Source organism: Thalassophryne amazonica, chromosome 2, assembly GCF_902500255.1.
Source record: "Thalassophryne amazonica chromosome 2, fThaAma1.1, whole genome shotgun sequence".
NCBI lineage: Eukaryota > Metazoa > Chordata > Actinopteri > Batrachoidiformes > Batrachoididae > Thalassophryne > Thalassophryne amazonica.
The window spans coordinates 10271789-10298514 of record NC_047104.1 but is presented as its reverse complement, the minus strand read 5'-3'; the positions used below and the strand labels follow the sequence as shown (position 1 = coordinate 10298514).

General features: G+C 40.2%; 1 protein-coding gene and 1 long non-coding RNA gene across 2 annotated transcripts in view; both read right to left on the bottom strand.

Moving 5' to 3' along the window:
- Nucleotides 1–26726, bottom strand: part of tshz3b (teashirt zinc finger homeobox 3b) — a 126019-nt gene that overhangs the window by 20035 nt on the left and 79258 nt on the right. The gene's annotated exons all lie outside the window — the stretch shown is intronic.
- LOC117522210 lies at nt 27–23929 on the bottom strand. Its single transcript, XR_004564175.1, has 3 exons — nt 23715–23929; nt 13045–13054; nt 27–38 (listed from the first exon to the last, which is right to left on the bottom strand). It is a non-coding gene; the product is annotated as an uncharacterized LOC117522210 (long non-coding RNA).

Sequence of the window (26726 nt, the reverse complement as noted above, 5' to 3'; positions counted from 1 at the left end):
CATACTGTGGAAAATCTTGTGAGGACAATAACGCCTTTCTGAATTACCTGATTGCCATCAAACTTGGTATGTCTTAGGCATGGTGACCCCAAAAAGACCAGTGATATTGAGATCCAAAGAGCAAGGCCACTGTAGCATACTTAAAAATCTTGTGAGCACAACAACTGCCCGATTTTCACCAAACTTGGTATGTGTATTTGGGGGTGACCCCAAGAAGCCTACTGATGTTAGGGTTAAAAGGTCAAATGTTACTGAACTGTACTTTGCCAAACAAAGCCTTCTTGCCATTGGTAACCTTGTCAACACTGGTCCAGGGTGCCTAAGAGTAGTGCTGACTTGTTGGCTTTGGCAATGTAAGCTCATTACGTCTGTTTTAGTTGTTTTTGTTTCATGCTAACTCTCTTAACCCTTTATGACATATGAATAATTCTGAGCAACTTCCATCTAAATGTCATCCCCAAAACATGTTCCTCCTGAACAGAAGCCACTTCGGTGATATAGTGACTTAGTGGTTAGCACTGTTGCCTCACAGCAAGAGAGTTCTGGGTTCGATTCCCACCTGTGGCCTTTCTGTGTGGAGTTTGCATGGGTGTGCTCTGGCTTCCTCTTGCATTTAAAGACATGCAGGTTGGGTGAATTGGAAACTTTATAATTGTTCAGGTGTCTCTTGCAAAAGAGATCTCAATCTCAATGAGACTAGCCTGGTTAAATAAATAAAATAAACTTTCTACCAACTGACAGAAAACTTTTTAAAACAGCCCCACTGTGTCAAACTGTTGTTTGATGCATATTTTATGGAAGGAAAACATCTGCATTGCCATGGCTAAACAATCTTTTTGTTGCCAAGTCATAGTGAAGGACTTTAAAATTGAAAACCCACTATGGGATATCATTAAGAGTTAAAAAAGCTACCCTATTCTTATTATTTCAAGTGTTTTATTTGGGTTCAGCGTGCACTGGGGCGGTTTGCAGCCGAGTGTGAAGCATCTGGGATGAAAATCAGCACCTCTAAATCCGAGGCCGTGGTTCTCGACCGGAAAAAGGTGCTTTGCCCTCTTCAGGTCGGTGGAGTGTCCTTGCCTCAAGTGGAGGAGTTTAAGTATCTCAGGGTCTTGTTCACGAGTGAGGGACAGATGGAGCGTGAGATCGATAGATGGATCGGTGCAGCATCAAGTGATGCGGCCACTGTATCGGACCATCGTGGTGAAGAAAGAGCTGAGTAGGGGGGCAAAGCTCTCGATTTACCGATCGATCTACGCTCCGATCCTCACCTATGGTCATGAGATTTGGCTCATGACCGAAAGAACGAGATCGCGAATACAAGCGGCCGAGATGAGTTTCCTCCGCGGGGTGGCTGGGCGCTCCCTTAGAGATAGGGTGAGGAGCTCGGTCACTCGGGAGGAGCTCGGAGTCGAGCCGCTGCTCCTCCACGTCGAAAGGAGTCAGTTGAGGTGGCTCGGGCATCTTTTCTGGATGCCCCCTGGACGCCTCGCTGGAGAGGTGTTCCAGGCACGTCCCACTGGGAGGAGGCCCCGGGGAAGACCCAGGACACGCTGGAGGGACTACTTCTCTCGGCTGGCTTGGGAACGCCTTGGGGTTCCCCCGGAGGAGCTGGGGGAGGTGTGTGTGGATGGGGAGGTCTGGGCGGCTTTGCTTGAACTGCTGCCCCCGCGACCCGACTCCTGATAAAGCGGAAGAACATGGATGGATGGATGGATGGATGGATGGATATTTGGGGTTGCATTATTACAAAAATGTCATGTTTGGGATCGTTTTCTTCTGAAGAAGGCTTGTTTTACCATCATGTCCAAATGTGTTTACTTTTAGAAATTTTGATAATATTGTAGTACAACTCAAAGGGTACCGGGCCTGCTCATGAACAACTCCGGTTTTAAAGGGTTAACAGAGTTACAGTTCAATGTCCATCTTTTCCTGATAAGTAGAAGTTCATCTGATTGGTTTTTTCATTGCAACAATAAAGTTGAGAGAGAATTATATTCCAAAGAGAAGAGACTGAGGAAATGTGGAGGTCAAATGAGGGCAGAGGAGGAGGGGGTCCAAGATGTTTATCAGGTCTGAGGCCACAAATGCACAGAGAATCTTCAGAGCTATTGGCTTGTGTCCAGGCTGCAGGGTTCACAGCGTCATGACACAGGATAGTGAGATAAATATGACAAAAACACAGAAACCTGTACGGGAAGAAGCCAAACACAGCGGGCATGGAGGTGCTCTTTTAATTAGGCGGGAGCATTGCGGAGCGAGCAGGTGGCAGATGAATCATCAGCAGGCTTGGTGAGGTGGTTTGATCTCATTTTCACAAAAATGAGTGAGAGTGCAGATTTAGAAGGAGATGCAAGTGAGGATATGCCACTGTTATTTCTAGGAGAGCGAGCAACACAACATCTGTCAGAAAGATAATTGTCGCCCACGTCTGTTACTGTTAATATTAAGGATCTGATTCTCATCAAACCTGAGTCGCCGCGACAGTTAGATGTAAAATTACACTGTCAGATAGGGCATGTTTTAAATAGTTTTTTTTTTTTTTAACCAAACTTTTTGTAAAGTCTGGGCCTGTTTGGAACAAACACTGTCACATTTGGATAAAGGGTCTCAGCCAGAATAAATATATATATATATATATATATATATATATATATATATATATATATATATATATACATACAGTAGTGTTCAGAATAATAGTAGTGCTATGTGACTAAAAAGATTAATCCAGGTTTTGAGTATATTTCTTATTGTTACGCAGTTGCAAAAAATTATAGGCTGTTCATCTACAATGATCTCCAATGCTTTAAAATTGACAAAAACACCAGAGACGTGTGGAAGAAAATGGAAAACAACCATCAAAATGGATAGAAGAATAACCAGAATGGCAAAGGCTCACACATTGATCAGCTCCAGGATGATCAAAGACAGTCTGGAGTTACCTGTAAGTGCTGTGACAGTTAGAAGACGCCTGTGTGAAGCTAATTTATTTGCAAGATTCCCCCGCAAAGTCCCTCTGTTAAATAAAAGACATGTGCAGAAGAGGTTACAATTTGCCAAAGAACACATCAGCTGGCCTAAGGAGAAATGGAGGAATATTTTGTAGACTGATGAGAGTAAAATTGTTATTTTTGGGTCCAAGGGCCGCAGACAGTTTGTGAGACGACCTGCAAACTCTAAATTCAAGCCACAGTTCACAGTGAAGACAGTCAAGCATGGTGATGCAAGCATCATGATATGGGCATGTTTCTCCTACTATGGTGTTGGGCCTATATATCGCATACCAGGTATCATGGATCAGTTTGGACATGTCAAAATACTTGAAGAGGTCGTGTTGCCTTATGCTGAAGAGGACATGCCCTTGAAATGGGTGTTTCAACAAGACAATGACCCCAAGCACACTAGCAAACGAGCAAAATCTTGGTTCCAAACCAACAAAATTAATGCCTCACAGATGTGAAGAAATCATGAAAACCTGTGGTTATACAACTAAATACTAGTTTAGTGATTCACAGTATTGCTAAAAAAGCAGTTGGAACATAATAGTTTTGAGTTTGTAGCGTTAACAGCAGATGCTACTATTATTGTGAACACCCCCTTTTCTACTTTTTTTTTACTAATAGCCCAATTTCATAGTCTTAAGAGTGTGCATATCATGAATGCTTGGTCTTGTTGGATAAGTGAGAATCTACTGAATCTACTGGTACCTTTTTTCCCATGTAACAATAAGAAATATACTCAAAACCTGGATTAATCTTTTTAGTCACATAGCACTACTATTATTCTGAACACTACTGTATATATATATATGGGCCAGATTTCACTTTCCCCAGCCAAGTCATCAAACACTTCCTGGGGGATGCAGAGGCATTTCTAAGACATCTGGGAAAGATAATCCCTCCAGCATGTCATGGGTCTTCCCCGGAGCCTCCTCCCAGTTGCATGGCTGGTGTTGGGTCACTTCATACGAGCCAACTGATTTTTATATAACCATGGTCACAGCATAGTTACTACAAAGTCACAAACATTGTCCTTGGGTTTTAAACTTCACCAGGGCTGAGCTGAGGGATGGATCAGCTCAGTAGTTGTATCCTCATGATTTTATTGCTGCTGATTGTAGTTGATGTAGTACTGATGGTTTCTTCAGAACATGACCTGCAGTACTCACTGGGAAGGTCTGAGTACTGCAGATGTGAAGACGTCTGGAGGAATCTGATGCTGTGGTAGACTGGAAACTGGTAGATTTGTCCTTGTGGTTTGGGATTGAATTCACAAGTGATGGAATTTAAGTATCATGAGGGACTGTAAAAATCTCTTTTGACACAATGATGTGAAATACGTTTTTTCAGTTTGTTCAGTAATTCCAAATCCTTATGCATTTAGGCTTCAAATCTTTAACAACATCAGAAACGTTAATCCAAGGAGGCAGCTTGTTGTATTTGTGAAATAACCATTCACTAAATGTAAAACTTGAAATGAAATCCTTTGTTCAGATAAATAGTTTGGTTTTTTCATAACCTGGGAATGTCCAAACCTTATGCAAACACAATTTTTTATCAATTAAAAAACGTTTTCTGTCGATTGGTGCAAAGGAAACCTCTTTATTATATTTATTTCTAAATGTCATTCAAGTAGAAGAAGGCTAAAAGGTCTTTATAGGTCATAAAGGGTTAACTGTGATGTAAGACATTTTGAACTGTGAATTTTGCACAAAAGCAAACTTTCAAAATGCATTTGGATCACACTGAAAATGGCTTGAAACTGAGGACACAGCAGAGATTGTGAAGCAGCAATTCTTGTCTTTGCATAAAATGAGGAGATACTTGTGCACAGTGGAGATGTTGTTATGAGGTAGGAAACAGTTTATCATGCTTATATAACCACTTAGCAGGCCAATCAGACACAGCCATGTCAACATGGTCTGTTTGCACGTGTGTAGGTCGTATAGTATGTGCAACAAAGTCCTCAGCACTCAGCTTTTTTTTTTTTAAACAAAGTCGAAGTCACGTGTATCAGCCTGAAGTAAAATCAACATCCACCCACCTTCTTCCATTCCCTGTGTGTGTGTGTGTGTGTGTATATCCATCCTTCCTCCTGTTTGATGAGATCCTATAATCTCCACCCCCTCCTTTCCATCCTTCCCCAATCACCAGTGCAACACACGTTAATGAAGTTAATTGAATCTGAGATCGATAATGCTTAATTATTGTGATCTGACATGCAAAGACAAATTGGTGGGATGGTTTGCAGGTCTATGTGTCTGTGTGTGTGTGTTGAGCGAAGGTGGTTAAAGGGCCATGGCTGTCTGGAGAGTACACTGTGGGATTGACGAGGCGTGCCATTGATCCCAAGTGGCGTCTGATCGAACCGCGAGCCTGACGAATGGAGCTGTGTGTTCATGTGGCCACACAACTTTCCAAATTTCAACCATAGTAATGTGAGTATCATTGGATTATGAACCTCAAACTCACGTATCATATGTGATTTTCTCTGCTCAAACTGTTGCTGTTCATTTTGTAAACAGTATTTTCTCTCTCAGGGAACTCTTTATACATTGTAATGAAAAACACATCCAAAAGCTGAATCACATATTACAGAAGCACATTGATGACTCCAGTTTTTTCTCTGTGGTCAGTTCTTCTGTTTTCATGTGACACCTTTTTATTCACAGGTAAATTAAAGGGACGCTACGATGCATGCAATATTTTGCATAAAAAATATTCACACTTTTGAAATTTTGAAATTGTACAAAGAAATTATTGCATAAATATAAGTTTAATTAAAAAAATATATAGAAATAATTGTTACAATTGTAAAAAAAAAAAAAAAGTCAAATTGAATAAAAATAGATTGTATCTCAAAAATCAGAGAAAAAAAAATGTTCAGAAAAATCAGAGGATGGATCCAAGAAAAGTTCCAGTTCCCTTATAGTCCAGTCAAACCTGAATTTCCTGTCTTGTTGACCTGATATAGATTGTTCATTGAGAGAGCACAGGGCTATTTTGTTGAAATTATTTTTGTTATTGAAGAAGGAGGATCGTTAATGTCATTATACAGGTAAACAGCTGTATAACTGTAGAGAGGAGGATTTTCCTAAAAAGAATACTGCCAGCTGATTTTGACCAACTGTGTGGACTCTCGTAGATGGCTGTCAGAACATTTTCGAACTGCAACTGTACACTTTTCGGATGTGCGCGGATTTGTCATTCTGACGCCATTCTGCGTGATTCTGCCCATGTGTGATGAGGGTATAAGAGTGGCGATGCAAAATGCAAAATTTGCACTGTGCGCAATTTCTCCAATCACAGCCACATAAGCCTGTAACTTCTTCTGGGTTGTCTTGTGGCTGTCCTCACTCTTCTCCTTCTTGCACAGTCAATCAGTTTTTGAGAACTGTTTACTCCATGCAGATTTACCATAAAGTACCATACTGTTTGTATTTCTTCAAAAGTGATGTAAATCAAGGTCAAGACATATTCAGTGGCAGCTTTACCATCAGAGAGCCTCATCCAAAACTACCACAAAAGACTCCAAGCTGTCACTGATGTTAAAGGGGGAAACACAACAAAGTCACCAGCCTTGGCGTCACAATAGACAGCAATTTTAAATTTGATTAAAAAAAAAAAAATCAATGGTGTTTTGAAATTGTGCTTTTGTCATCTTCGTCTTTTATCAAAGGTAAAACTGTTTTTTATCTTTTAACCTTTTGAACAAGTTGTGCACTCTTTTAGATCAAGTCGTCTGGACTACTGTAATGCACTTTATTTCAGCATCAGCCAACAGGCTTTTTCCGGTTTGCAGTTAGTCCAGAACGCTGCAGCGCGACTTTTAACAGGGGCCTGGAAGCGTGATCACATAACCCCAATTCTTGCATCTTTGCACTGACTTCCTATTCATTTTAGAATTGATTTTAAGATTTTATTGTTTATTACCTCTGCCAAGGAGGTTATGTTTTCAGTTGCGTTTGTTTGTCTGTCTGTCTGTCAGCAGGATAACTCAAAACGTTTTGAATGGATTTTGATGAAATGTTGTGGAGTGGTTGGAAAAGACAAGAGGAACAAGTGATAGTGGTGATCCGGATTATGATCCAGATCCCGATGCTAACACGTTAGCATGTCTATGGCATTTTCAATGTTAAAAGTTAGCATTAAGCAGTTGCAGCCGTCATCACGTTTGGGTGCATTTGTTTTCAAATTGGAATATTTCTTATATTTATTTTTGTTTATATATTAATAATCTAATGATTATTATATACAATTTTAGAGAAAGAGACAAAAAGAAATAGATCACTGTGCCAAGGAGGGAATCTCTTTAAGGTCAGTGACCCTATGGCCTTGTTTAGAGAAGTGTTTCATGAATGTTAAAAAAATAATATATTTGCAGTTTAGTTGAATAATAAATTGAATTTTGTCTCTTATTTGTTTTTGTCTATAAGCACATGCAATATCAATATCAGTGCTCAGGTGACAGTAGCTTCTGGGAAAGGTGCAAGTTGCAATAAACTGTGATGTCAAGCGCTAAGGATACATGCTATCCAGTCACAGCAGATGAAACTTTTTTTACTACTGAGCAAACATCATTGTTAGACTTTTTTAGGTTCAATGATTCCACGGCATGTAGATGTTATGGCGTCAGTGACCCCATGGCCTTGGCGGAGGTTTACACTCTCTGAGTGCTCCTAGTTTTTAAAGCTTTGAATGGAATTACCCCTCAATATATCACTGACCTCCTACAAATTTACTCTCCGGCGTGTGCTCTGAGGTCTGAGGGCCATTTCCAGCTCGTGGTACCTAAGACAAGACTTAAAACCAGGGGGGACAGGGCTTTTCTGTGTGGCTGGCCCCCATGGAACGCTTTGCCCCTCCATGTCCGAACAGCCCCCACAGTGGAGTGTTTTAAGTCTCGTCTGAAGATTCACTTTTATTCTCTGGTTTTTAACACTGTGTGAGTTGTGTGGTCCTCTGTTTTATTGGTTTTGTTTTTATTGTGGTAGATTTTATTGGTTTTATCTTTTGTATGCTGTATGTATGTATGTATGTATTTATTTATTTATCTTGCATATTCTACTTATTTTTATTGTTAATTTTCTTATTTTTAATTTATTTCTTGACTATTGGGGTTTTATGTATCGTGATTCTATGTGCAGCACTTTGGAACGTCTTTGTTGTTAAATGTGCGATATAAATAAAGTGGATTGGATTAAGAACAGGGGTATGCAAACTTTTGATCAGGGTCATTTGGGTAGTTTCTGCTGTCATTATAATTCAGAAAGAGTGAACATAGTTATTTGACAATAAATGGCTTCACCCAATCACTAGCCATGAGTGAAAAAATGTTTTTTGTGTTATTATTCATATCTTCTGAAAACTGGCCAAAAAATCCAAAAAGTCTGCCAAAAAAAGCATGTAAACCTTTGAGCACAACTGTACACACAATGACACAATTTGTCTTCCACATTTAACCCATCCTAATTACAGTTACAGACAATCCAACAAGTGGGCAGCCACAGTCCAGCACCCACGGACCAACTCCAGATGTAGAGATGCTGTGTTAGTCAGGGGCAGAAAAACTGTTCCAAGAATGTTCCCTGTGAATTTGAAGACCCTGGCAGTACTAGGACTGGACTTATGCTGAGCACAGACAGACAGATGGACAGACAGACAGATGGATGGACGCAAAGTCTTCACAAAAACCAATGGCCATATTTGATAACCTCAGGTAAACATGAATAGCCCTAGTTTTAAGGGTAATTCTTACTAATGTTACTTTCTGTACTAATTTGGATGCTGTTTAAGGTATATGTCATCACAAACAAGCAAAGAATCGTCTGTCTTAACCCAAACTGAGACTGTAAGTGAGCTGTAAGAAGGACTACAGCAGCTCTTCCTGCATTCCACTTCATGTGTTTTGTTATTTATCAATGTCCCAGTCGAAAACAACACTTCCTGTCTGGAGTGCATGTCAGAACGCGGCTTCAGTAGCAGCTTCCTGTCATAGTCTAAAGTGTCCCTGTGATAAATAAAAACCACTTCATGTTATTCTGCCGCCAGGAAATATTCTCCTGAAAGTGTCTTTATGAAGTCCTTTGATAACGTTCTTTGAAATTCCTGGAGAAGCTCACTGATGAAATTTGCCATAAAACATATTTATACTTTATTTTCACGTAGAGGTGCAACAATATTCATAAATAGATTATTACATTATCCAACAACTATTTTGGCTGTGGATTGATCATTTTGAGTCATTTATTTTATTTTTCATGTCCTAATTTTGTGATTTCAGCTTTTTAAATGTAAATATATTCTGCTTTCTTTTCTCCTGTTTAGCAGCAAACTGAGTAACCTTTGGGTTGTGGACTGTTGTGTGGGCCGCTGAAGAGGAGGTACTGCTGGCCCACCACCACCAGATGGCGCCCTGCTTGGAGTGCGGGCTCCAAGCAGGAGAGGGCGTTGGAGCCGCTGGAGGTGACAGCTGTCACCTATCAACACCAGCTGTCACCCATCACCACCACTACAAGGACCGGACTGCAACTCCACCTCCTCACCGAGAAATCTTCTACCATACAGGTAATATTCTCTGCTGTACATAACACTGACTAATAGTCTGAACTTCTTTGCAGCCGTTTTCCTGTGGGTGTTGCCTTATCTGTGGGATTGGCGTTTGGTGTGATCAGCGACGGCTTCACTTCACACCCCAACCAGATAAGTGGTTAGACAGGAGCTGCACGAGTGTGTGACTGGAGGTGGAGGTTCTCCCTCCTTACTGAACACAGACTGTGGGATTACTGAGTGTGCGAACTCACACTCATCCAGAACTGTTTCTGTTTTTTGCCAGCAGTACCGGGTCTGACTGCTGAAGACAGTGGCCACCTGGGGCGCAGGGCTTGGCGGCTCTGGTGTTCTTCAGGTCCGTTGGTGGTGGGGGCTGTGTGGGATCCGGCTCTTCTCGCACCGGACGTCTCCTATCTTCGAGCCTGCCACACGTCACCTTTTGTCGGATTGATATAACGCATATTTGTATCTGTCTGTATTACGTTGTGCATCTTCACAACATTAAATTGTTACTTTTTGGCTATTCCATTGTCCCTTCATTAACGCCCCCTGTTGTGGGTCCGTGTCACGACACTTCCCCAACAGTGGACAAGACATTTGAGGACATCGTCTTGTGCTTTGGGACACAATAATATAATATAATAATATTAATATTTCTTTTACCGTTTTCAGACATTTTATGGACTAGACAACTAATGGTTTAATTCAGAAAATAATCCACAGATTTATTGATAAAACTGTTGGTTTTCATCCTATGAAATATGTCAGGATTTTATTTTCTGTCTTTTTGTATCTAAGGTAGAAACACAATGTGTTTTTCCTCCATATTTTTTTTTCTTTTTCATGAATACCGTTTTAATTTGTGGCACTTCATATCCAATGGTAAATTAGGATTTTATTATTTTTTATATGTAAAAAATAAATACATTTTATGACAACATATGAGAAGCTGAAAGTTAGTGGTAAAATTTATGGTGATGATTTTCTGAAAAATTAACCAAAATATGATCAACAAATCAGAAGATAATCAATAGATTAATTCAAAAACAATAATTTGATTCATCAAAATTCCAAGCAATAAATGCGGCTGCTAGCATATTAGCTAATATAAGATAATAAGCTAATATATAGTTTTACCTTAGAACTGGATTATAGAAGATATACCTTACTGAATTTTCATGATACCTCAGTCAATAAAAACAAACAAACAAATAAATAATCTGTCCTACCAAAGCAAAAAGTGCTCTAAAGACAGATTATAATAAGATGCAGTTGTAAGACAATGCTGCAAAATAGAAATATTGTCATTTTGTGTAATTATTTACAGTATCTGGCTAGCTATCTTAGCACGTAGCTGACTTAAAAAGAGGTGTTTAAACTCAAAAAAAAAAATCAATTTTTTTATATAGCGCCAAATCACAACAAACAGTTGCCCCAAGGCGCCTTATATTGTAAGGCAAGGCCATACAATAATTACGTAAAAACCCCAACGGTCAAAACGACCCCCTGTGAGTAAGCACTTGGCGACAGTGGGAAGGAAAAACTCCCTTTTAACAGGAAGAAACCTCCAGCAGAACCAGGCTCAGGGAGGGGCAGTCTTCTGCTGGGACTGGTTGGGGCTGAGGGAGAGAACCAGGAAAAAGACATGCTGTGGAGGGGAGCAGAGATCAATCACTAATGATTAAATGCAGAGTGGTGCATACAGAGCAAAAAGAGAAAGAAACAGTGCATCATGGGAACCCCCCAGCAGTCTAAGTCTATAGCAGCATAATTAAGGGATGGTTCAGGGTCACCTGATCCAGCCCTAACTATAAGCTTTAGCAAAAAGGAAAGTTTTAAGCCTAATCTTAAAAGTAGAGAGGGTGTCTGTCTCCCTGATCTGAATTGGGAGCTGGTTCCACAGGAGAGGAGCCTGAAAGCTGAAGGCTCTGCCTCCCATTCTACTCTTACAAACCCTAGGAACTACAAGTAAGCCTGCAGTCTGAGAGCGAAGCGCTCTATTTGGGGTGATATAGTACTATGAGGTCCCTAAGATAAGATGGGACCTGATTATTCAAAACCTTATAAGTAAGAAGAAGAATTTTAGGAAGCCAATGAAGAGAGGCCAATATGGGTGAGATATGCTCTCTCCTTCTAGTCCATGTTAGCACTCTAGCTGCAGCATTTTGAATTAACTGAAGGCTTTTCAGGGAACTTTTAGGACAACCTGATAATAATGAATTATAATAGTCCAGCCTAGAGGAAATAAATGCATGAATTAGTTTTTCAGCATCACTCTGAGACAAGATCTTTCTAATTTTAGAGATATTGCGCAAATGCAAAAAAGCAGTCCTACATATTTTTTTAATATGCGCATTGAATGACATATCCTGATCAAAAATGACTCCAAGATTTCTCACAGTATTACTAGAGGTCAGGGTAATGCCATACAGAGTAAGGATCTGGTTAGACACCATGTTTCTAAGATTTGTGGGGCCAAGTACAATAACTTCAGTTTTATCTGAGTTTAAAAGCAGGAAATTAGAGGTCATCCATGTCTTTATGTCTGTAAGACAATCCTGCAGTTTAGCTAATTGGTGTGTGTCCTCTGGCTTCATGGATAGATAAAGCTGGGTATCATCTGCGTAACAATGAAAATTTAAGCAATGCTGTCTAATAATACTGCCTAAGGGAAGCATGTATAAAGTGAATAAAATTGGTCCTAGCACAGAACCCTGTGGAACTCCATAATTAACCTTAGTCTGTGAAGAAGATTCCCCATTTACATGAACAAATTGTAATCTATTAGATAAATATGATTCAAACCACTGCAGCGCAGTGCCTTTAATACCTATGGCATGCTCTAATCTCTGTAAAAAAATTGTATGGTCAACAGTATCAAAAGCAGCACTGAGGTCTAACAGAACAAGCACAGAGATGAGTCCACTGTCTGAGGCCATAAGAAGATCATTTGTAACCTTCACTAATGCTGTTTCTGTACTATGATGAATTCTAAAACCTGACTGAAACTCTTCAAAAAGACCATTCCTCTGCAGATGATCATTTGCATCTTTGGTTGCATCAAATGCAACCAAAGAATTCTGTGTGTACTTGGTAATGTCAAAGTGGTTCCCTGTTGGTAATTATTTTATTGCAGATGTTTGTTTTTTTCCATGGTGACAATGTCATGAAAAAGAACACAAACAAACAACAGAGTATGATAGCATCTGCTCGTTGTGTTCCCCACAGTTATTTCAACACATTAGCATTGCACAAAAATAAAGTATGTCAAATTCACATATTTGCCCCCTTTATTAAAGATAAGCTTAATTATATTGTATATTTAACATATTATTTGTATTATATTTATCACATTAAACAATGTAATGAATAATACAGTTAAATGTTAACATTTGTGTACAGGAATTTCTCACTAGTACTACTATTTCTGTCTTTTCTGTACTTGTGGTTCTTATTGCACATCTGTCCATCCCAGGAACATAATCTCAACTTTTTTCTTTCTTTTTTCATTTAATGCTTTTTTTCTTCTGGGTATTCTGTGTCGCAGAGTTTGAACAGCGCTCTGATTTATTCTTTGTGAGTTTTGGGATATATAAATAAGTTTCACTCATACACAAACAAGCTCCACACTGATAAGTGGTAATGAACTGAACAGCGTGATAGTCTGAAATATGCAAAATGTCTCTCAAAACAGCTGAGATAATATTAGCATATGCAGTGACAGCGGTGTGGCAGCAAGAGCAAGCACGAGAACGGTGAGATTAGATTTGGAGTGGCAGTGTTTGGTGTGTGTGTGTGTGTGTGTGTGTGTGTGTGTGTGTGTGTGTGTGTGTGTGTGTGTGTGTGTGTGTGTGTGTGTATGTGTAGGGCTGCAGTGGTACCACACCACACTGAAATAATGAAATAGTACAATTATTAAGAATCACATATGTTGCATGCCTGAGCTGCTGACAACGCACTTACACACCGCTGTTGTCGGTCGTGAACACATAGAAGTCCTCACATGCTCACTGTGATGTGCACGTGTATGTGCATGTGCAAGAGTGCAATATATATTTAACAAAGATCACTTTGTGTGCACGTAACAAAATTAGTATACCTGCTAAAAACAAAGACGATTTAACACCGAAGCACTGACTTTGAGCCGCGGTAATTAGTCTGGAGCTGAATGTAAGTTGGTCTAGAATCTACATCCTTGTTGTTGTATCTTTCTGTTGGACATAATGAACAGCGTCTTCTGCATTTTACCCATCTAATCACCAGAGATGGAAAAAAAAAAACTGTTTTACTGAGAAATAGTCGTTCCACATATTTGTTCCATCCACTGATAAACCAGCTGATTGTAATTAGTTTAACTCTTCAGGTAGACGAGCTTATCAGCCATATCAACTGTTTCAGGTGCACAGGAACAAAAACATAGATGGTAGGATTTTTACTCACTGAAGCCGGGGTTTTCCACTTCTGCTACTCACTGATTGGATCTGGTCAGTCTGGCTGTTGGGAGCAGTGGATAGTCCAGTTTCACAACTGGGAACCATTTCCATTTTTGTGGATACCACCTTGGTTAACCCTCTGGGGTCAGAGGGTATTGTTTGGACAGTTCACTCGCCTGGCATAAATGTTTTATTATTGCTGTTAACAGCTCTCCCTGCATCCCACAATCAAGTTTTATGTCTCTTTTTTTAGGACAACCTGTGCTTTCAGAATATATATGTTTTTGTTGTGTTTTATAAGTGTAATAAAGGTTTACAATCAAAAATAGGCAAGGAAAAAATAAAGCGAAAAATAATTTTCCACACACATTTATTCAAAACACACAGCAAACTATAATAAACAATTGTTTTGACACTTTATAAAGGTAATTTGAGGTCTTGTGTGAAAGACTGAACAACATAAAGGTTCAAACAATAAACACAAATGCACATTTTGAACAATATATACAAAATGGTCTATGCGTTTTCTTGTCCATTGATATGGTAAACAGTGCTTTACGCAGAGAAAGCAACAGAGTTATCCAGTAACATTCACATGCAAACTAGTGGAGCAATCCTGATAGTTACACACTCTTTGTTTGAGCACGTGAGATTGTCATCAGAGGCTCTCTGTGTGCTCCTGCTTTCACTGATCGCTGTGCGTAATGGCGCAGGGCGCACTGAGTATGTACTAATAGTATGTACTCATTGGAGCACCCAGGGGCTATTCAAATGGGCAAACTAGTAACACATCACTCCTGAAAACGATCTTTGGCTTTTCACGTGAGGTAAATCTGCCCTACGATTGGATTTTGGAAAACCATGTGATGGTGAACCAATTCCGATTGGACACTCACATTGCGCACATCATCACACAGCTTCTATGAGGAGTACAAAGATGGCCGATGGCTGGCTCGAAAGTCCGAGGAGTTAACTTTTCAGCAAAAAAAAAGTAAATTTCTGTCTTATATCATTCAAAAGTTATTTATAATTTAGAAAGCTTGGTCTTAGCCGTCGTATACGACGGTGTCGGCCCCAGAGGGTTAAGGAATAAGGACCTACTTTACATTTTAGTGAGTTATTCGCATGCTACATCATGGTTTTCTTCCATAAAATGGACATAATTTCAGTGTTCAGTGCAAGATTCATCACCACCTGAAGCCATATTTGTTTTTGCTGTTATTGCTCATAATATCACTGGAGATCCTGCAATACTTCCAGCAGAGGGAACGGCTACAGCTATATTTGAATACAGTGTGGCCAAGTGGTTAATGCGCTTGGTTTCAGTTCAGAAGGCTCCGGGTTCAAATCCCACCCCTGCCACATTTCTCCATGTAATGTGGAGTTGCGTCAGGAAGGGCATCCGGCGTAAAACATGTGCCAATTTAACATGCAGATCCAACTTGGATTTGCTGTGGCGACCCCGAGTGCAAACAAGGGAGCAGCCGAAGGGACTTACTATCATCGACAAAACCAGATGTAGACTCAATCCATTTTATTATGTCTATATAGTGGCTCAGATTGGTATCCTGTCCACGGGGAGTCATAGACCATCCGCTTGAAGATACAGCCTCGAGGGAGAAGCACTGACACCAGTGGCCCTCAGGGCCTATATTGTACTTAGTTCTCTTCTTCACTCCAGTGCCAAATCGTAACATGCATCATCATAGCAAAGCTGAGACATCATATCCTCGGCAAGCACACTGGTGACATTAGGGAGGAAAAACTCCTCAATGGTTTTACCTGTGCTGCTGAAGGCAGAACAGCTTTAGTCACTGCTTGACATTTGTCTATGCATGTGTGTGTGTCCATATGGTCCATGTTTATGCAATATCTTGGCAAAGAATCAAGGTGAAAATTGGTACACAAGGTCACTTTACTAAGACCTCAGACATGTTCAACACTGGGTGCATTTCAGGTCCAACTGCAGTCGGGGGAGATGTCAAATCACTGGAGCCTTGTATACACAATACCTTGACAAATGTTTGTGCATCAGGTCAACATGTCAGATTCCGGGGAAGTGATGGTGTAGTGGTTTAGCTTTGGGTTTGAGACCAGAATCCAGGGTCCTTGAGCAAGGTCCTTAATCCCCAAGTTGCTACCAGTGTGCAGTGAGCGCCTTGCATGCAGCACCCTGACATCGGTGTGAATGAGTGAATGTGAGGCATAACTGTAAAGCACTCTGAGCGTCTGATGCAGATGGAAAAGTGCTATATGAATGTAATCCATTTACCATTTCTTGGTTGATGATGCTTTTTTTCTCATTTTTGCACAAGCTCAACATACTCCAAGGTTTAAAGTGGAGTAGTTTCTGGGCTTCACTGCATTGCTCAAGGACAAGCTTCAGTTGCAGTCAGGGATTAAACCCACTGACCCTTCACTTGGTGGACAACACAGAAACTATGGTGAGCACTTTGTAGGGTTTTTCTGTTCATTTGCACAAATGGACATGCATGTATTTAACCTAATATCATGAAATGTTAATAATAATATATACAAACAGCACTGCACATACATTTGCATATACCTCATGTAATCATCAGCTCTGATCACATGTCCAAGACTAAACAAATAAACTAAAAAAAAAAAGGCAGGCATTGTGATCAAAAACACATGGGGAATTTCTGTTATTGTTTTTCTCTTTTCTAACCAAATCTGTCAGTTCTGAAAAATTATTGCAACATGTGCATGTGCATTACAATGCAGGATTATGCACAATATTGTGGCTATTTTAACAGTGTTACCAATAGTATTAAAATACATTAAGCCAGATTTTGTAGTGGAGAAGTGATACGTTTCCACAGAGAACATGCCAGAAAACATTTCAACAACAAACCTCACAGAAAACATCTGCAATGAAAAAAATGTGTATTGTTCCTTCAAACTGCATAAATAAACAGTTTGCACACAAAAAATACTTTGACAATTTTGCACACATTTCACAAACACTTGGAGTGAGCAGCTGCCAGGAAATGATCCTCTGCCTGTCCTTTGTTATTCAGAGAGCTTCCACTTGGAGCAGTCACACTATCAAAGCCCACGGGGCGACCCGGGGTCATGAGCTCTCGTCCCTGCGTGAGCGTGCATGAAGAAAACCACTAGGGTGTACAGAGTTACCCAAGCAGGGCCAAGCCAGCTTCAGCCTCCCTCCATGCCTCCCTGTTCTCCTCCTCTCACATTCTGTTCTGCATCTTTCCCTCCTCATGTTACCATCATCTCTCCAGGCGTCTCACAAACACACGGGCGAGTGACAAGTGTTTTGGATGCAAAATTTATGAGTAAATTTTAACTAATTTCAGTGGAATTTGCAGAGAGCTGTGGACTCCCGCAGATCTGCACGAAAAGGCAAAATATGTTATAGACCCCTTGCAGTCACATGACCCGGCTACTTCCAGGCCACTCCCCATTGCCATGTTGCCAGTCAAGCGTAGGGCTTCCAGGATTATTTACACAAGAAACAACGTACGAGGTCTGTCAGAAAAGTATCGTACCTTTTTATTTTTTTCAAAAACTATATGGATTTGATTCATATGTTTTTACGTCAGCCAAGCTTGAACCTTCGTGCGCATGCGTGAGTTTTTCCACGCCTGTCGGTTGCGTCATTCGCCTGTGGGCAGGCTTTGAGTGAGCACTGCTCCACCCCTCTCATCGTTGTTTCATTGTCAGGAAATGGCGGAATGATTTGGGCTTTTTTTCCATCAGAATTTTTTCAGAAACTGTTAGAGACAAGCAGCTGGAAACCATTCGAAAAATTTATCTGGCTTTTGGTGAAAATTTTACAGGCTTCACAGAGAATAAGGACTGTTATTACAGCTTTAAGGACGCCCTATAATGGCGCACGGCGCGCCGCGCTCCGAGCCACCATCGAGAGGCAGAAAACACCACATCATGTCCCAACTTGTCCTCTGGCACTCCGAAACGAAGGTGTTCCTTTGTCTCACTCAATCAGCGAATCGGTCCTGACGCGTGAAGCCTCCGCGCGGCTTTCCATGACAAAATCTCTTGTTAAAAGTGAAATCTGCCGGAAAATGGCTGATGTCCAGCTCTTGTGATAACCAGAGAAATTGCTCATGATGGTCCCAGCTCCACACAGCCATCCATTTAGAAATGATGTGGTGTTTTCTGCCTCTCGATGGCGGCTTGGAGCGCGGCGCACCGTGCGCCATTGTGGGGCGTCCTTAAAGCTGTAGTAACAGTCCTTATTCTCTGTGAAGCCCGTAAAATTTTCACCGAAAGCCAGAAAATTTTTTCGAATGGTTTCCAGCTGCCTGTCTCTAACAGTTTCTGAAAAAATTCTGATGGAAAAAAAGCCCAAATCATTCCACCATTTCCTGACAATGAAAATCCAACGAGGGGGCTGGACCACTCCTCCCACAAGGCGTGCTCACAGGCAAATGATGCAACTGACAGGCGTGGAAAAACTCACGCATGGTTCAAGCTTGGCTGACGTAAAAACATATGAATCAAATCCATATAGTTTTTGAAAAAAATAAAAAGGTCCGATACTTTTCTGACAGACCTCGTACATACTGCAAAGTGTGGAACAAACTCATCATACCCAAATCTCATAGTGGAGTAAGAGAACAAACCAGGCACTCAATTATAGCAGAACAAGGACACCTGTAGCGGCATTGTTATCACTGCATGTATAAGTACACTCAGGACTTAATTAGTTAATTGAGGGTTGCAAACTTACATTTTTATAATAGTATTTAGTGATAATGTTCATCATTAACTTTATTGAATTTTGTGTAGCTGCTGTGGGATTGTGGAAAAAACTCAGCCAACTCTCACTTTTTTTCATGATCCCGTCGCAGTGGTGGTGTATTTTTATTTATTTACTTATTTTCACTATTTCTAATTCTACCCATGAGGGTTGAGGTGACTTGTTTACACAACCAAGTGTATTGTGACAGGCTAAACTTGACCTTCAGCTCTGTGTAGCACTGCCCTGCTTGTAACCTTTGACATCACATGCAAAGCCTCCATAAGGGCCCCTTCACACATAGTGTGAATACGTAAAACTCCAGGGTGACTCACGGTGGTAGAGCTCGTATGAGCGCAACACGACACATCGCGCCGACAGGCAGACATGCACGATGCTGATACGACTGTTCATGCACGTGGGAAGACAGGGCCAGCAGCTGCAAAATGTGTAGCCAAATTGTGTACCTGCTGTGAAGAAAAAAAAAAAAAAAACAAAAACCATGCCGTGACAAATCCATGCACGCGGGAACACAGCAGCTTTTCACAGCAGCTGTGGGATGTGGTTGAAAAAAAAATGACATGCCACCCATGGGAATTGAACCTGCACCTTCCAAAAGCTCTGATTTCCACTCAGAAACTTTACCACTGAGCTAATGTCCTACTGTTCTTTAAACACTGCGGGAAACTGCCTGATATCAGGATTAAACAAAACAAAACAAAAAAACACACCATATAAAAACACTGCATTTATCAAGCGGACAATACAAATATGATCCTTCTGTTCCTCTGTAGATGACCCATGGTCACTGACGTACAGTCATGAAATGACATGAATGAGAGGCATTATGCTTTGATCATGTCCACATCACAGTGGACTTATCTCTGTGCTTGTTCTGTTGGACCTCAGTGCTGCTTTTGATACTGTTGACCATAAAATTTTATTACAGAGATTAGAGCATGTCATAGGTATTAAAGGCACTGCGCTGCGGTGGTTTGAATCATATTTGTCTAATAGATTACAGTTTGTTCATGTAAATGGGGAATCTTCTTCACAGACTAAAGTTAATTATGGAGTTCCACAAGGTTCTGTGCTAGGACCAATTTTATTCACTTTATACATGCTTCCCTTAGGCAGTATTATTAGACGGTATTGCTTAAATTTTCATTGTTACGCAGATGATACCCAGCTTTATCTATCCATGAAGCCAGAGGACACACACCAATTAGCTAAACTGCAGGATTAAAGGACATAAAGACATGGATGACCTCTAATTTCCTGCTTTTAAACTCAGATAAAACTGAAGTTATTGTACTTGGCCCCACAAATCTTAGAAGCATGGTGTCTAACCAGATCTTTACTCTGGATGGCATTTCCCTGACCTCTAGTAATACTGTGAGAAATCTTGGAGTCATTTTTGATCAGGATATGTCATTCAAAGCGCATATTAAACAAATATGTAGGACTGCCTTTTTGCATTTACACAATATCTCTAAAATCAGAAAGGTCTTGTCTCAGAGTGATGCTGAAAAACTAATTCATGCATTTATTTCCTCTAGGCTGGACTATTGTAATTCATTATTATCAGGTTGTCCTAAAAGTTCCCTAAAAAGCCTTCAGTTGATTCAAAATGCTGCAGCTAGAGTACTGACGGGGACTAGCAGGAGAGAGCATATTTCACCCGTGTTGGCCTCTCTTCATTGGCTTCCTGTTAATTCTAGAATAGAATTTAAAATTTTTCTTCTTAATTATAAGGTTTTGAATAATCAGGTCCCATCTTATCTTAGGGACCTCGTAGTACCATATTACCCCATTAGAGCACTTCGCTCTCAGACTGCAGGCTTACTTGTAGTTCCTAGGGTTTGTAAGAGTAGAATGGGAGGCAGAGCCTTCAGCTTTCAGGCTCCTCTCCTGTGGAACCAGCTCCCAATTCAGATCAGGGAGACAGATACCCTCTCTACTTTTAAGATTAGGCTTAAAACTTTCCTTTTCGCTAAGGCTTATAGTTAGGGCTGGATCAGGTGACCCTGGACCATCCCTTGGTTATGCTGCTTTAGACGTAGACTGTGGGGGGGTTCCCATGATGCACTGTTTCTTTCTCTTTTTGCTCTGTATGCATCACTCTGCATTTAATCATTAGTGATCGATCTCTGCCCCCCTCCACAGCATGTCTTTTTCCTGGTTCTTTCCCTCAGCCCCAACCAGTCTCAGCAGAAGACTGCCCCTCCCTGAGCCTGGTTCTGCTGGAGGTTTCTTCCTGTTAAAAGGGAGTTTTTCCTTCCCACTGTAGCCAAGTGCTTGCTCACAGGGGGTCGTTTTGACCGTTGGGGTTTTTCATAATTATTGTATGGCCTTGCCTTACAATATAAAGCGCCTTGGGGCAACTGTTTGTTGTGATTTGGCGCTATATAAAAAAAAAGTTGATTGATTGATTGATTGATCTGCTGGTGCAGTCTTGTGGCATGCCACCAGAACACATATGTGGCATGCCACAAGACTTACACATGTGGAACAGAGCTCAGGTGGGTGACGTGACAGTCAGATCGCCCGCTGCATGTTATGATGTGATGCCCCGTTTCAACCTGGGGCAGCCTGTCAATGGGTTGGAGCGTGTGCGCGAACTTGCTGCAACCCTTCACCACAGCGATAAATGTTTTTATTTATGTCCATGTGATTACAGCAAGCAGACATGCGCATCACAGTGGGCAGTTGTTAGTCCATGTCCATCCAAACACAGTGCGTGTTGTCCAGCTGGGATGTGCAGGTCCGCAGATCTCCACAGCTGCTTCGGTCAGCAGCCACACCTTCTGTCAGTTTAGCGCACACACCAAATCCACACTCATGGGGCACTTACACAAATTTCACTGCCAGCACGACAGTGATTGTCTGCTGACTGTTGTCATGTTAATAGTATGAATGGCCACACATTTTCTAAGTGCCATGCAAGTGGTGTTAGATGTTCGTGTGGGTGAGCTGGAATTTGGCCGACACCTGCCACGAGAGGGATTGATGGGCTCACACAGCGCACACTCTGTCTTTCAGCCACTGGTGTGCGCAAATAGATGTAGCAACAGGTGTACAGCTATGATTTTACACGTTTTGCACACGATTCCTGCTTCATATACACTTTATGCACAAATCAACCAAATCTGAACTATGTGTGAAGGGGCCCGAAGGACGTCAGTGTTCCACTTTTCTGCCCACAGCCAATCAGAAGCAACTTTTCTACTGTTAACCTTGAGCAAAAAAAAAAAAAAAATGCTGCTTCATACTGTTTGACAGAATATTTTAAGAAATTTAAACTTGCTGCCATATACATCTTTCCAAAAACAGATCATACAGTTTCAAATGTTGTCAGGTTTGTTTATTTCAATTAACTTGAAAGTTAATTGAAATAAACAAAGTCAGTGTGCAAAGTCAGTGATCAAACATTCAAGCTATAACACACTTTATTTTGATTCTGTGTTGATAAAACTAATGGGTTTTCATAGTTCATGGTCAATGGACAATTTACTCTAGTATGCTGTTCAACATAAAAAAAAAAACAGGTCGAGGTCACATTATATCAACTAAAACCTGTGCCATTGCAGAAAACATTGTTTTTTATGATCTTTGAAGGTTATGGTGTGGATTTGTTTGGTTTTTTAATTGTATGGTAACAAGATGCTGCATGTTTGTTTTATGTATTTTTGCGATATCTTGGTGCAATTAACAAATAAACAATAAAGACATCCAGCAATTGCAAAATCCCAACCAGTAACCTGTAACCTCCAGTGTGATGAGTATTATTCATTGAATGTGTATGCATTTCATTTAATTTGTTCCAAAAATATTCTTTTATTGAAAATGTTAAAGACTCCTATATTTACCATATTTTACAGAGTATGAGTTGCACCAGAGTAAGTCGTACCTTTTTTCTGTATGTGGAACTCACTGTTTAACATAGTATTTCTCTTGGGATGAGTTTAATATCTGACAGGTGTTGCAGATGTCCACACCACAGTGTATCCTGTTACTGAAAATGAGGATTTTGAAATTCCAAAAATAACAACACAGAGAAATAAACATACCATGGACAACATACTGGGTGTTATTCGACACAGATGAACATGGATTGCAGATCTACAGTGTTGGAAACACTACAATAAAAAAGTGAGATAATTTTATGTTTTGTTTTTGTTTTTTTGTTTTTTTAACCAGCTCTTTAATATTAACTTTTTGTACACTGTTGTCTTGTGCTTTTATTATTTCTATTATTTCATCCATTGATTACTGAGAAAGCCTGATATACATTATTATATTATTATTATTATTATGGTTATTACTAATAATAACAATTGTGTATTTACATATAAACTGCACTGGAGTATCAATCTCAGGACCTCCAAAATAGTTAACTGTTTAAATTTTGTGACATATTAAATGCAGATGTTGCAAAGAAAGCTGCATCCTGCACAACAATGTTGCAACATTGACGCTTTTGAATTTTGAAGGTAAATTTGCTCAAATCAGCAGCAGAAATGGTGATTGTCTAAACCCACACACACATACACACACACACACACACACACACACACACACAAGCGCATGTTTCAGTGCACTACAGTGCACGGATAGTTTGTGGGGATCTATTACCTGCCAGTCTGCTCTGATCTCTTTGGACAGCTCTGATCAAAAGATGTCATCCAACCTACTCAGCGGGCTTTCCTGCTGAGGTTACTTTGTGTATTTGTGTGCATGTGCGTGTGTTTTGGAGTAAATCACACAGTGGTCTGGGTGTAAATAAAATGACAAGATCACTTTAAGGTCCTGTCAAGTAGGCAGCAGGCGATTATGATAACGCCCGCTCTGTTCCAAAGCAAACGGACACAGTTAAATTCAGCGGCTGAAGCATAATATGCATGATATAGGTCTTTTTCTCCCTCTGCCTGCCTTCTTTCCTCCACAGCTCTGTCTTTGCTCCCATCCGTCGTGCAATAACACCTTTTTTTTGTTTTGTTTTGTTTTGCTGCTGTGTGCTTGAGGTGTATCTGCTGAGAGCAGATTGAAAGCAAATGTCACTCAAAGACAGATTCTGTCCTGTAAATCTTTGCAGCGACGCGCGCGCACACACACACACACACACACACACACACACACATGCACAGTCAATAAAGCAAACATCCTACATCAAATGATTGTATGCACCACCTACACAAACACACCATTCCCAAAAGTGAATTTATGAAACAAAAAAGCAGATGTAAAAAGCAGCGGTGAAGCAGAGTCAAGGCAATAAAAGATGTGAAATGTGTGAGGTTTTAGAGCAAAGAAAAACGGCTGGCAATAAAGCTGGAAAACAGCACTGCTCCGAGGCAATTTAGACTGCAAAACACAAACCATTAAGTTTGTGCATTATCTTTTAATTTAATCTTGAATGATTTATAATCCATCACGCAAGGCTTCAACCATATCCAATTATTCTCTGCTGCTTGATTGACAACAAAGGTGATTTATTAAGCTAATAAAAACTGATGTGCTCTCCACTCGCTGTGAAAATAACCAGCCGGACTCACGTGCTCACCAACACTGCACACGCGTGGAGCTGTGTGATCAATACCCTGCATGTGTGTGTGTGTGTGTGTGTATGTGTGCGTGCACACTCACTTTGAAGGTTAAACACAGTATGAAAACAATCACTTAAAGAAATCTGCCCGTCTCCGACTGTCCCAGATCCCAAAATATGAGGTGAGATGAGTGATTCCATTAGTTCAATTCATCGATCTGCAGCTCAAACATCATCTTACTGTAATGTTAATCTCCAACACTTTATATTAAAGGAGAAAAAGAGGAGTGTGTGTGTGTGTGTGTGTGTGTGTGTGTGTGTGTGTGTGTGTGTGTGTGTGTGTGTGTGTGTGTGTGTGTGTGTGTGTGTGTGTGTGTGTGTGTTTGGGGGGGGGGGGGGCTCATAATGGTACTGTGTATTTGTGTGTTGGTGTTGGTCTTTGTTGATGAGTTGATGATTTGGGGGGTGGGGGGATGTTAATGGTCTGCATGCATATCAATGTCGGAGTAAGCTATTTAGGAATATTAGCATGTTTACAGTACCAGGCCGTGTATGAGGCTTATTTAATGAGGCTTACGGCTGTTGACAAAATCCACAACTGCCAAGGTCCAACCGTCAACTCTGTGTCCTTGCATTTGGACGTTCTGCTTTGCCAAAGTAAAAATGACATGGAAATAAGTTCAAGATCAAGAATCTTTATTGCCATTGCACAGTCAAGATTCTTGATAAATGCAGAGAAGAAAAATACTAATAAATATCTGTTCTCGCCCTTTGGAGACTAACAAACTATCCCAACAAACAAACAGAAACAGTAAGACAGTCTCTTTAATGTCATAATCTGGGATTCATAGCACTTTTCCACTGCACATTATCTGCTCAACTCTACCCACCTTTTTTGATTTTCCATTTGCCCAGCCTGGTATCTAGCACCTGGTACCTGGTCTTGTTTTTGGTATCATCTCTGTCATTGTTTCAAGCAAGCTGAGGCAATGTCAGAAGGTGACTTGGAAACACTGAATATTATCCATTGGTCAGAGAGAATCATCACTACCATCAATAGAAATGTTACCTTGACCCTTCAGATTGTGCAAATTGAAGCATCATGTTCAAAATATGGTTACTGGAAATGCATGTTCTTTTTAAAATCCTCTGAAATATTGAAAAAAAAGTTTGTAATTGCATGAGGTAGATTTTCAGGTGATTCAAAAAAGCCTTATTTTGAAAAAGTGAAATGGAAACACTCTTTTCCACTATTACAAGTTACATGGAATACACAAAAAAAAGTCACTTAACATTCTCAAACCCAAGATACTGTACTTGCAGTGGTGGACACAGTTCCGCTAATCCGCTAACTGCTAATTAGTGAAGCTAACATTTTTGTTAGCAGATTAGCTTTTCAGCTAACTTTGAAAACCATCAGCCGACCAATTAGCTTCTGCTAAATTTAGTTCTAATAACTTTCAGTCCTGTAACATTTTCTTTTTGCTGGCATAGAAATAAGGCTGAATGGTCAGAAACATCTGTAAATCCTGAAATCCTACATGTTGACTTCTGTCATGTGCTTCACAATAAACAGATCACTGTGAGAAGCTCAGTCCTCTCCCAGTAAAAGTTTTATTATATATATATATATATATATATATATATATAAGTTGGTTTTAAATGAAACCATGACTGAAATGTGCTTTTGCTCTTCATGACTCTTGCAAAAGCACCATTTAAAACCAACTAATTCCAGACAGTTTAGTGAAAATAATGGCAACTGTCATTTTTACAATGTGAAAATATCAGCTACATCTTTTAGTTTTAAAGTAATGCATGAATTCTAAAGGCTTGATGTTAAGCTGACACATGTGCCAAAAGGCATTTTGGGAAAATTCAAATGACCTGCTCTCATCACCGCCCCCCCCCCTGTCAAAATGCAGAGACCACTGCCATCTACTGGATGGGAGTGTAAATAGACCAACATATTCAGAATGTCTCAATATAAGTAGATCACAGGGATTGTATAAAACCAACACACAAGTTACAGTAACTTTACAGGGGATGTTAAAATTGGCATGTGTTTTTTTTTTTTTTTTTTTATTTCAATTTCATGACAGTATATTATTTTAAAGTACCACAATTCGACTCAGTGAGCTATCCTATAATCCCTTGCGCACCAGAGAATTGCTGCACTCAAAATAACACTGAGAAACTACATGATAACAATTGCAAATGATCATTATATGACCAAAATGCCTTTCATAACATTTTTAAGAGACTACTGCATAAGACCCTGAAAACTTGATATGACAAATTTTCCAAATATTCCGTATCCGCTACGTTTAACCTCTGTGGAACTTCATGAACACAAACCGAATTTCAAACATTTTAGATATATTATTCTGGAACAAACAATGCTCTAAAGGACAACAAGCAGGATGTTAAAGAGCAAGCTTCAGTTTCCT